Below are 11,155 nucleotides of genomic sequence, written 5' to 3' on the forward strand. Positions count from 1 at the left end.
GCGGCAACGCCCCCAGCTTCACGTCACGCCCGCGCCATTGTTTCTCCGCGGTCGGCTGTCTGGGACCCGTCTTGGCCTCGGAGCGCGGCCCTTCGCCGCCTCTTAGCCTGCCTCGCTGGGTCCTGTGCTGCCCCCGCTTTTTTTTCGGGGTGCTGGCAGTCCCCATCCCTTCTCACAGAGACACCCCTTGACTCGGGTCTGCCTGTTTTTTTCTGGCCGCCGCCGGGCGTCCTCCGGTCCGCACCCGAGGCCAGCCTTTCCGGCCCTCATCCCCGGACCTGCCACCCGCCGCGCGTTCCCGGTGGACCCGAGAAGCTGGCGGACACTCCGGTAGGGTGCCAGGTCGTAGGCGTTTTAGCAAGAACCGCAAAAGTTGGCATCCCCCCCGCACGCCGGTTTTGTCGTTTGCAGCACTTCCTGGAAAACTCGCATCGAATGGCAAGCCTCCCTAGAAACGTGCTTATTTTCCAATGGTTCCCAGGTCAGGGGTCGGCTGTTCGGTGGCGGTCCGTTCCTTTCCTTCCTTGGAGACCCCGGAAGCCGAGCACTGAGAGCGAGATGCAGATCTGAGGCCTGAGCCATGAGTTGTGAGAGCGTTTTGGGGGTTGGACTCCAGCAGGCCTCAAGCGTTTAAAAGCAGGAGGTGGAGCTGGTGTCAGATTTGTTTTTTTCCCCACCTCACGCTTTAGTCTTTTGGGCCGTTGTGTGTGAGCGTTGGAAAGTGCAGTGCTCTGCAATGACGAGTCACCATTTTAGGGTTTGTGTGTGTGTGTGTGCGCGCGTGTCCTGGGGCGGACAGGTTCTTCATGTCTGTGCGCTTGATTTGGTCTCAAGGCAACGGATGCAAACGCTGCTAGCCATAATGTGAAAGACTGTGTGTTGAAACAGTGCCCTTTACCGTGGCAACTTAATATTGTTGAGGTCTTTTAAATATTTACCACCACACTTCAATAGATTTCTCCTAATGAAGGCATCCAGGCCTGGAGAGGTTAGTTAAAGAAGACACAGCTAGTTAGCAATTAAAAGAAACTCAACATGCTAGGCAGATGGTAGCACACACAGACGGAAATGCATTAATTAATTTAATTTATGAGAAAGGACAACGGCGGAGAGGAGAGGTTGAGAAACATCTATTTGTTGTTCCACCTATCCATGCAGTCGTTGGTTGATTCCTGTATGTGCCCTTGACCAGAAATGGAACCCGCAACCTTGGCATATGGGGAGTGGTTCCTACAACCTTGGCATATGGGGAGTGGTTCCTACAACCTTGGCATATGGGGAGGATGCGCTAGTCTAGCCAACTGAGCTCTCAGGCCAGGGCTAAAATGCATTTCTATTGCAATATAAGCCACTACATTTCTCTACATTGCTGTGTAATCCTCATTAATCCAGAAATTTGACTTTAGAATTTAGTAATCAGTCTGTAAAGTAAGAGGGCTGAAGGAGATGTTCTGCAAAGTTTCTTTCAGTTCTAAGATATAATTCCATTGTATGAAAATTTACAATCAGCTGCAAGTTCCCAAAAGTTTTTAATTATAGGAAGATTTACATAGATATTATTTACTTACAGTATCTGCAAGCCTTATTATAGTGATATCAGGTGTATATACCTAAAGAAAGCCGAGTTACAGTGGAATGTTAGGAGGGCTAATCATCTGTAGGTTGTTTCAACAGTGTTATGGTGAAAGAAAGCACACAAAACCTGTGGGTGTGTTTTTTAATGTCTTTGTTGCTTAACTCTTACCTAAACGCTTAATTCAATGAAATAGTTAAAAAGCCCAACTTTAACATATGGTTTATAATTATACGCTTCTCCTGTTTATCTAAACATAGTTTTTATGCAGTTATAATTGCTATATTCATATCATTATTAATTTAGCACTTACCCATATTTCTGGGATGCCTATGTACCTAGAAAATTTATCTTTTTTATTTGTATAGAGGCTTTGTAGCATGCTTTTATGCCTAGAAGTCAACAATGCCTGGCATATAGGCTCTCAGTAAATTTTTGTTGAATGAATGTAGTATTTTGAGCTGTTTAGACAACATCTGTGAACACAAATGTTAAATATCACAGGGAATATGTTAAGTGATATGTGAGTAGTAAAAGTAGAAGATAGCATCGGGTATGTTTCAGGGCATGGATTTTGGAATCTAGGTTTGAGACCCGGCTTGCCACTTAACATGCATGCAACCTTGGAGTCTTATTCAGTTTCTCTTACCATGAAAACAGGAAAAATAGAACAAATTTCACAAGGTTTTATCTATTAAGTGGGATAATTCCATTGAAGCAATACTGGCATACATTAAATTCTCTATACATGTTAGCTATTACTATTTTTTGGTACAGAGTGGAGAGATTATTGTAGGTTGGTGGAATCAGGGAGAACATACAGAAGGTGGCACAGGAGAGTAAGAAGATTCAAAAGATATATTGAGGGGTAATGAAAAAGGGTTTGGTATAGCAGTCTATATATATAAAAGTCTAAGTGACCATCGCAACTGAACGGATGACCAAACAGGCTGCGTGGGGCGACCAGGCTGGCAGGGGGTTAGTGAGGGACAACCAAACGACTGAACAGCAGGCTGTGTGGGGTGACCAGGCCGGCAGGGGGTTAGTGAGGGACAACCAAATGACTGAGCAGCAGGCTGCAAAGATGATGGCGCCCACAGCCAATAAGGAGGGAATATGCTAATTGACTGCCACGCCCTCAAAGATGGTAGCGCCCACAGCCACAAGATGGCCTGCAGGGGAGGGCAGTTGTGGGCGACCAGGCCTGCAGGGGAGGGCAGTTAGGGGCAACCAGGTCAGCAGGGGAGGGAAGTTAGGGGCGACCAGGCCAGCAGGGGAGTGCAGTAGGGGGGGACCAGGCCAGCAAGGGAGGGCAGTTGGGGGCGATTGGGCCGGCAGGGGAGCAGTTAGGCGTCGGATCAGGCTGGCAGGAGAGTGGTTAGGGGGTGATCAGGCTGGCAGGCAGAAACAGTTAGGGGCAATCAGGCAGGCAGGCAGGCGAACGGTTGGGAGCCAACAGTTCCGGATTGTGAGAGGGATGTCCGATTGCCGGTTTAGGCCCGATCCCTGCCCAAACCGGCAATCGGACATCCCCCGAGGGGTCCCAGATTGGAGAGGGTGCAGACTGGGTTGAGGGACAAACCCCCCCAGTACACAAATTTTGTGCACCGGGCCTCTAGTCTTAATAATAAAAGGCTAATATGCAAATGGTTGTTGTGCACAATCAGCAGGAGGCTTCATCCCCCTCCCAGTGGGGCTTGAGGGGGGTGGGGCCAGCTGGGTCTGGGTCTCACCCAATGGGGGTGGGGCTAGCCGAGTCTGAGTCTCATGCGATTTTGAGGCACAAGTGGGTGGGCGGGGACTTGACTCTGGGTCCTTCGGCGCACCTGAGACTCTGACAGGAGGGAGATTTTCATATACATTTTACTAATTTTCTTCCATCTCTGACACTTCTATTATAGAGAAAGGGCAAATAGCAATATTAAAATATTTCCTCTAATTAATCCCCTTTTAATGTGCACGAATTTCATGCACCGGGCCACTAGTAGTATGATAGAGCTGGTTAGAGAAATTTTGGTAAACTGTTTACAAGATATTCTTTCTACATGAATTTCTTGCAGTTAGAGCAGAATTAATGAAGTAAGATAACTTTTTGTGTGAATAGTTGGTATTTTGTGTGTGTGTTGTTTTGTGTGTGTGTGTGTGTGTGTTTCCATTCAGGCCTAAAAAAGTTATTTGATTTAAGGAAGTTGATAGAAAATTATTGCGGAGTGCTAAGGTCCTTGTCACTTGACACAACCATTTGAAATTTGATTGTGTTCTTTGATTGGTTACCAGAGTTTGCAGTGGCTGTTTTTTCTGTTTTAGGTATAACAACTTGAGCAGCAAACCAATAAAAATAACAAAATTGCCAGCAGAGTAGCAAAGCTACCCGTACGTACCTTTTTAGGCAGACTACAGAATCAAAAGGATTAGATTAATTTGTTCCTACATTTTGTTGGTCTTTTTTTGGTTGGGAAGCATTGTCAAGAGGGTGAGATGAAAAAATCTGCTATGTCAGGGTCTGCTTGTAAAGAGAAGGCTGTATATGTATCAGTAAGTTTAAATTGGTTGGGTATGTTTCCATTTCAAATGTTAAGTGGAATATTATGTTTTTTAAAGTTCCTTGGCCATTTTAATGAGGTTTCTCTAATGTTTTAATTTATGTAATTTAATTTTATCTTATTTTTGGGGGGATCAAACCGTTTTATTGAGGGCATTTAGATGATGGTCAGAGGGCTAGGAAGACAATGATATCAAAGTCCTCAGCTTCTCCCTATATCCCCAGCTCCACAGCCACCAAAAAGTTAAATTTTCTTAAAAAAATATGTAATATTTCAAACACATAGAAAACAATGTAATGTTAGTATAATTATAGACCATCAGAGTTACTTACTTTTCTCTTTTTATTGAATTTATTGGGGTGACACTGGTTAACAAAATTAAACAGGTTTCAGGTGCACAATTCTACAACACATCATTTGTACACTGTATTGTGTGTTTATCACCCCAAGTCAAGTCTCCGTCCATCACCATTTATTCTCCCTATATATTTTCCCCTGCTCCTCATACCCCCAGCAGTCACTACACTGTTCCTGTTCATGAGCTTTCTCTCCCTCTGCATTTTTTGCTCAGTCCCCCTACCCCGCCCCTGTACCATCATATTTAGTTTATGTGGTTTTTTTCTTCCCATTTCCTAATTGTGGGAAAGGATTTATTTATGTTTTTAAAGGGATAAAATTACACATCAGTTGAGCCTGTATGAATCTTTGCTATCCTATTTCCCTCTTTTGCCCTCTCTCAAGCAGTAAACACTGTCATGAATTCAGTAATTATTATTCCCATAATATGTATATATCCATAAAAGTGCATATATTCTTGCTTAATATATTATACATGTGATTCTGCAACTTGCTTTTTTGTTTAATGATGTTTTTTACCTATTTTTATTTTTTAGTTTTTTAAATATATTTTATTGATTTTTTACAGAGAGGAAGGGAGAAGGATAGAGAGTTAGAAACATCCATGAGAGAGAAACACCCATCAGCTGCCTCCTGCACACCCCCTACTGGGGATGTGCCCGCAACCAAGGTACATGCTCTTGACCGGAATCGAACCTGGGACTCTTCAGTCCACAGGCCGACGCTCTAGCTACTGAGCCAAACTGGTCAGGGCTTTAATGATGTTTTTGATATATATCTATGTTGATAGATGTATCTTTAGTTCATTCATTTTTATTGCTCTATAGTATTCAATTATACGAATAAATCAGTTTTTTTATGGATATTTAGGTACAGTGGGGCCTTGACTTACGAGTGTCCTGACTAACGAGTTTTTCGAGATACCAGCCGTCTCTCGGCCGATTTTTTGCTTTGAGTTGCGAGCTAAAATTCGGGTTACAAGCCAGCTTCAGATACCCCACTGCTAGTTGGCGCAGCGAACGTCACAGTGAACGCCACAACATCAGCCCAGCATCACGTGTCTCACTCATTCACTTTAATGATTTGACATACGAGTAATTTGAGTTACGAGCTCCGTCACCGAACAAATTAAACTCGTAAGTCAAGGCCCCACTGTATTTCCGACTTTTTTTTTTTTTTTTGCTGTCATTAATAGTGCTGCAATAAACATTCTTGGCTGTGTCATCTTGTTTACATGTGTGAGAGAATTCTACACCTAGGGAATTCTTAGGTGTAGGGTAAAAGGATTCTCAACTTTATTACATAATGCTAAATTGTTTTCCAAAATACTAAATACAAAATTCCCATTAGATTGCCAGAGTCCTATGTTGCCATGTCCCTTACAAACATTGATATTGTCAGACTTTTAATTTTAAAACAAAATTAAATTTCATTTTAATTTCCTATTAACTGATTATAAGTGGGTTGAACTTCTTTACATTCATTTATTATAAGGTGTCTTTCTGCAAATTGCTGTTTATATCCATTCTTTTTTTCTGTTGGCTTGTTTGCTTTTCTGTCATTGGTTTGTAGCTCTCTGTACTTTATACTAATCCTCTCTTAGTTATGGTATCGCAAATATCTTCTTGCTGTATGGTTTCTCTTTTTGTTGTGCAGAGGTTTTACATTTTCATTAAAACTTTTTATGTGAAAAATTTTAGTCCTATAGAAAACTGCAATAATATACCTTATACCTTTCATCTGGACTGATCAGTTGTTAACATTTTGCCACATTGACTATCTTTCATATCTACATTTTTTTCCTGAACCATTTCTTTAAAATCCTCACCTGAGGATATATTTATTGATTTTAGAGAGAGGGAGGGAGAGGGAGAGAGAGAGAAACATCGATGTAATCTCTGTATGTGCCCTGACCAGGAATCGAACCTATAACCTTTTTGGTGTATGGGATAATGCTCCAATCAGCTGAGCCACCTGGCCAGCCCCCCCCCACCCCCCCCCCCCCCGAACCATTTAAAATTAAGTTGCAGACGTCATGACAGTTCAGACCTCAAAAGATTTACTTGATTAACCCTGGCTGGTTTGCTCAGTGGTTAGAATGTTGGCCTGTGGACCCAAGGGTCATGATTTCGATTCCCAATCAAGGGCACCATACCTCATTTGGGTTGCAGGTTCTCCAGCCCTAGTCAGGGCAACCAATCTGTGTGTGTGTCTCTCTCTTAAGTCCATGATTCTCTCCTCCCCTCCTTCTTTCCTTCCACTCTCACTGGAAATGAGTGGAAGAAATGTCCTTAGGTGAGGATTAAAAAAAAAAAATTTACTTGAATGTCCTAAGAACAAGGATTCCTACAAAACTATAATACAGTTATCGCATTTAATATGGATGCAGCTTTATTATCTAATATCCAGTGCACATTGAAAATTTCTCAGTGGTCCCAATAATGACCTTTATAACTATTCTCCAACTCTATCCCTAGTCCAGGATCTAGTCTTAGATCAGGAATTGTATTTAGTTCCCATGTCCTTTTAGTTACTTTCAACCCACAAAAAGTCCTCAACTTTTTGTTTGAATAATACTGATACTAGTATATTTGAAGAGTCCAGGCCAGTTGTCTTGTATAATGTCCCTCAGTTTGGATTTGTCTCATCATTTCTTCATGTTTTGTTTCAGATGGAATGTTTTGGCAGGAATACGTTTTAAATTTTAGTATAGCCAAATTTGTCCATCTTTTTTTTTTTTTTTTTATGGTTTGTGTTGTCTTTTATCCAAGAAAGTCTTCCCCTGCCCTGGCTGGTGTGGCTCAGTTGGTTGGGGGTCATCCCATGCACTGAAAGGTTGCCTGTTCAATTCCCAGTAGGGGGTGGGTCCATGTTTCCCTTTACATTGATGTTTCTCTCTCTCTCTCTTCCTTTCTCTCTCAAAATCAATAAAAATATATTTTTAAAGCCTTACCTACCTTGATGTCATATGGCTGTTCATCTCTATTTTCTTCTAAAACTTTAATGGTTTAGCTTTACATATTTAGGTTTATATATGCTGTTATTTCTTAGCCTACCTTTTAACATGGTTCATTTAGCATGTGTTCCCCATTCTTTTTTTTTTTTAATCTTCCGAGAGAGAGAGACAGAGACAGAGAGAGAAAGAGAGAGAGAGAGAAGAGGAGAAGAGCCCTAGCTGGTTTGGCTCAGTGTATAGCATGTCAGCTTGCAGACTGAAGGGTCCCAGGTTCAATTTCAGCGAAGGGCAAATGTTCAGGTTGTGGGCTTGATCCCCAGTGGGAGGACATGCAGGAGGCAGCCAATCAGTGATTCTCTCTAATCATTGATTTTTCTATCTCTCCCTCTCCCTTCCTCTCTGAAATAAAAAATAAATAAATAAATAAATAAAAGGAACACACTTCTTTAAAAAAAGAAGAGAGAAAGAGGCAGAGAGAGAGAGAAAAATCGATCTGTTGCCTTCTATATGTGCCCCAATCAGGGACCAAACTCACAACCCAGGTATGTACCCTGACTAGGAATTGAACCCACAACCTTTCAGTGTACAGGACAACACTCCACATCAGCAAGTGCTGTGTTACACACATTCTTTTCTGTCATTGTGTTTGTCATAAAATTGCTCTCTGTAAATTCATAAGGAGAGGACAGCTTATGTTAGGTTCTAAACTTGGGCCAAATAGTGTATAAAGTAAAAATTTAGATTTACCTATTATAATCTAAATGTTTTACACTACAAATTTTCATTACTCTACAGTATTTTTTAAAATTTGCCTAGCCCTGGCTGGATTGCTCGGTTGGTTGGAGCTTGGTCCCATGTACCAAAAAGTTGTGGGTTCAATTCCCAGCTGGGGCCTGTACAGGAGGCAGCCGATGAATGTTTCTCTTTCACATGGATGTTTTTTTCTCTCTCGTCCTTCCTCTCTCAGGATCAATGGTAACATATCCTTGGGTGAGGATTGCAATAAATAAGTAAACAAAAATAAAGTAATTTGCCTATAAAGATGAGTATTTCATGTATTTTACTAGTTATCCTTGGAAAACATTTGGCAATCTGTTTTCCTTAACTAGTCATGTTAGAATGTAGTTAGACGTGTATCTCTAGGTTTATGTTTTAGAGCTGTTAAATAAATCAGCTAAAAGATACAGCTCGAACATTCTGTATCAACATTATAAGAATTTTAAGATATATCTATGAATTTAAGTGGTATGGTATAAATACCAAGCTGTAACTTGGAGAGTAAACAGAGCTTTTTACAAATCAGAAATCAATAAATGCCATATTTTTAGCCTTGAATTATTTATTCTATGGTAGGTTTGATGAGATAGTTTTATGTGGAACTAGGAGATGTCAGGAAAAAAACACACCTACAAATAGGACATTAGATGTAGAATAATTAGATTGACATGAAAAAAATGTGTAAAATTGTATAGCTCTTGGCACCTATTGGGTACTCTGAAGTTTTGACTCTGAAAGTAGAAAGCTATTATAACATTCCTCCAAACATCAAGTACTGTATTGTGCAGAGGTTGCAGTATTAAACAATGTGGGCTCTAGCATTATAAATAATTTATTAAGGACTATGTGTCAGCTACTATACTTAGCACCTTGCACTTATTGATGCATTGAATCTGACCATTTTGGAGTGGAAGAAACTGAAGTGATTTTATAATTTGTTTAGTCATAGAGCTCATTAGTGCTGGAGCCAGGTTTGAACCCACACAGTGTAGCTCCAGAATCTGCACACTTCATTGCAAGTATAATTCTATGACCTTGGTTAAGTTATTTAACTTCCCTATACTGTTTTCTTCTTTGTATAATGAAGATAGTAGTACCTAATTCATACTGTTGTGAGATCAGTTAGATAAAATATGTATAGTGCTTAGAATAACACATGAAAAGAAGTGACCACTTAATAAATGTTAGCTATTATTATTTCAGCATTATTAAGGCATTGTATGCATGCCTGTCCCTGACTTTTTGCCAGGAAAAGGTGGAAATACAGTGGTGATTATTTCTGCCTTTCTGATTTCTCTCTCTCTTTTTTTTTTGAATATATTTTATTGATTTTTACAGAGAGGAAGGGAGAGGGATAGAGAGTTAGAAACATTGATGAGAGAGAAGCATCGATCAGCTGCCTCCTGCCCACTACCTACTGGGATGTGCCTGCAACCAAGGTACATGCCCTTGACCGGAATCGAACCCGGGACTCTTCAGTCCCGAGGCTGATGCTCTATCCAGCGAGCCAAACCGGCAAGGGCTGATTTCTCTCTCTTTTTATTTTGTAAGAGGAAAGATAACAGTTAAAGTTGAATGGTGAGTAGAAGCTTATTTGGTAAGAGAATGAGTTCTTTTAAATATAAAGCAGAATTTTTTTTTAATCCTCACTCGAGGATTTTTTTTTTCCCATTGATTTTCAGAGAGAGGAAAAGACAGAGAGAAACACCGATGTGAGAGAAACACATCGATTGGTTGCCTCCTGCACGAGCCCTGACCAGGGCCCGGACTGGGGAGAAGCCTGCAACCTAGGTACGTGCCCTTAGCCGGAATCGAACTCTCGGTCCACAGGCCGATGCTCTATCCGCTGAGCCAAATCAGCCAGGGCTAAAGCAGAATTTTTTTGCTTTTTAAAAGAATATTCAAGAATTATTACTAAAGGCACAAATTACATATTGGCTGAATGTAAAAACTAGCTCTGTTACCTTTATGCTTTTGAAAGACCTTAGTTAATTATAGCAATACTAGAGGCCCGTTGCACGAAGAGATTCGTGCAATAGGCCTTCCTTTCCCCTGGCTGCCGGCACCGGTTTTCCTCCAGCACCTGGGATCCAGGCCTTCACTCCAGCTGCAGTGGAAAAGCCAAGCCTCTTCAGCCTTCAGTCTTCGCTCCGTGCCTGCGTATGCAAATTAACCGCCATCTTTGTTGGGTTAATTTGCATACTCATCCAATTGGCTGGTGGGCGTAGCGGAGTGATGCCAATTTGCATGTTTCTCTTTTATTAGTGTAGATTTCAAAAAAGTCGATGGCAAACTACGTATCTTCAAGCCCAATCTTTTAAAATGTTTTCTTTACATACTCTCTTATTCCTTTGTGTCAGTATCCATGTTACTGAAGATCTGGCATTGCTCAAAACATCCTTTGGAAGTGACCTTAATATGTAGAACAGATAAGTAGCATTCTGTGTGGTATGGCAGAGAATGGAATTCTAGGAGTAACAGCAGTAGAATGTTCAGGAGAACATGACAAGTTCAGGGCTTTTTTGTATAATTTTGAAACTTTAGGAAAATGGAAATTTATATTTTTCTAGTCGCAGTTTCAGATTAGAGATTGGAACATGTTTTGCTTGAAGAAGAAAAACACATTGTCAAGGCAACAGGTACTGCGTTTCTCACTTGACAAGGTTTCTCAGTTTTATTTTCCACCAGTGTACAAGGAACTTTTTGTTCAAAGGCCTGATGTTAAAACATTAGCAACATACTATGTTAATCAAGCCAAGAATCTTACGCATTTCTGAACCAAGAGTAAGATTTCACAAAGATTCATTTAGACTCAGTGGTTCTCAACCTTCCTAATGCCGTGACCCTTTAATACAGTTCCTCATGTTGTGGTGACCCCCAACCATAAAATTATTTTTGTTGCTACTTCATAACTGTAATTTTGCTACTGTTATGAATTGTCATGTAAAT

General features: G+C 41.0%; 1 protein-coding gene across 5 annotated transcripts in view; it reads left to right on the forward strand.

The window, feature by feature from the left end:
- NT5C2 (5'-nucleotidase, cytosolic II) overlaps positions 1-11,155 on the forward strand; it is a 143,986-nt gene that overhangs the window by 54,344 nt on the left and 78,487 nt on the right. The window contains exon 1 of one of the 5 annotated variants that reach the window (XM_014549390.1): positions 30-330. The exons of the other annotated variants lie outside the window; for them this stretch is intronic. The gene's annotated coding sequence lies outside the window, so the exon portion shown is untranslated. Of the gene's footprint in view, positions 1-29; positions 331-11,155 lie in introns of those variants that run through there. 5 annotated transcript variants of the gene reach the window in all.

The sequence above is a fragment of the Myotis brandtii genome, unplaced genomic scaffold, assembly GCF_000412655.1.
Source record: "Myotis brandtii unplaced genomic scaffold, ASM41265v1 scaffold550, whole genome shotgun sequence".
Lineage (NCBI taxonomy): Eukaryota > Metazoa > Chordata > Mammalia > Chiroptera > Vespertilionidae > Myotis > Myotis brandtii.